A 1,609-nucleotide genomic window follows, 5' to 3' on the forward strand; every position below is an offset into this window, starting at 1 on the left:
GCTGAGCAGCAGCAGCAGCAGCGTCTCAGTCTGAAGCAGAGAATCAACTCGACACATGAACCAGATTCTGAAACAAACGCCCCCTCAGCTGCTGCTCCTCCTCCTCTTCCCCCCTCCTTCTTCACCTCCTCCTCCTCCTCCTCTCCCCCCTCTGAGTCTTTGTCTGAGCTGCAGTGACATCACACAACGCAGCAGCGCCCTCTGCAGGACGCACACCGCCTTCAGCAGACAAGACAAGACACAACACTGATTTATACACGTACTATATCATCATCACACACATTACACAGACATTTGGTTGTTATAGCAACATTGTAGAAAACAAGGTAAAAAAAAAAGTAGAAAATATGCAAATATAGAAATATAAAACGATATAAAACAAACATAAAAAACCACAAAAACAAAGAGAGAGAGAGAGATTCTGTCCAATTATGTGTGAAACACTGCAAAAACTCAAAATCTTACCAAGAATATTTGTCTTATTTCTAGTCAAAATGTCATTTCTAGTCAAAACAAATCTAATTCTACTTAAAATAAGACTCGTCACATTTTAAAAGCAGCTTGTTTTTAGACACTTTTTACTTCTTTCAAGCAGATTTTCAACTTGGAATAAGTAGAAAAATCTGATAGTGGAGCAAGATTTACTTTCTTATTATTACAAGCACAAAAACACTTTCACTGGCAGATTTTTCTACTTATTTCAAGTGAAAATTTGTTGGAAATAAGTGAAAATGATCTAAAAACAAGTTTATGTTTAGGTGATGAGTCTTATTTTAAGTGGAATGAGATTAGTTTTGACAAGAAATGAGACATTTTGACAGAAATAAGACAAATATTCTTGTAAAGATTTTGAGTTTTTGCAGTGTAAAGAGTAACTATATTCTACAGGTATTTACAGGAATAGAATAAAAATGATATAGGCCGCCTACGCATATGGGTCGGTGATAAATACGGGTTGGCAAGAGGCGCAGTTCAGAAATATTTTTTAAAATTGTCTCAAAAACAAACATTAGATGTGTTTATGTCATTTGAAGTGAAATTTGAACCATTTTTAACAAAAGTCAAATAAATGTCAAATGGTATAACCACAAAAGAATGATAAATACATATTTTATCTACCTAGAGTGGATTTATAAGTGTACTATAAATATATACTTTCTTCTGAAAACATTAAATTAAAATAGAATTTTTTTGCTGTATTTCTATATTCAAATTTGAATTAATTTGGTAATACTTACTATACTACTATACTAAAAACACCACTTTTATTCTAAATAATGTGACAAATGATGGTTACACCATTTGACACTGGGTTGCATCATGTCATTGACCCATATATACACAGTGTATGGACATAACAACTGTAGACTGTGTAAATAAAGCCTAGAGAAGTGTAAATAGTGTAAAAATGTCAGATCACAGTGCAAGTTATTTTTCTTCTTTCTTTCATTCTGTTTTCACCACTTTTTAAAATCATTGTTACTGTTTTCGTTTCTCTGTTTCTGTCAGTTGAACTAATTCAGTTCAGTTATTTTGGCTCATTGATCATTTAGAGTTCAATAATAATAATGAATGATATATAATAGTTGTCAGTGTTTCTCTGCTGCTT

Source organism: Trachurus japonicus, chromosome 4 (assembly GCF_045865225.1).
Source record: "Trachurus japonicus isolate A0001 chromosome 4, Traja_1.0".
Lineage (NCBI taxonomy): Eukaryota > Metazoa > Chordata > Actinopteri > Carangiformes > Carangidae > Trachurus > Trachurus japonicus.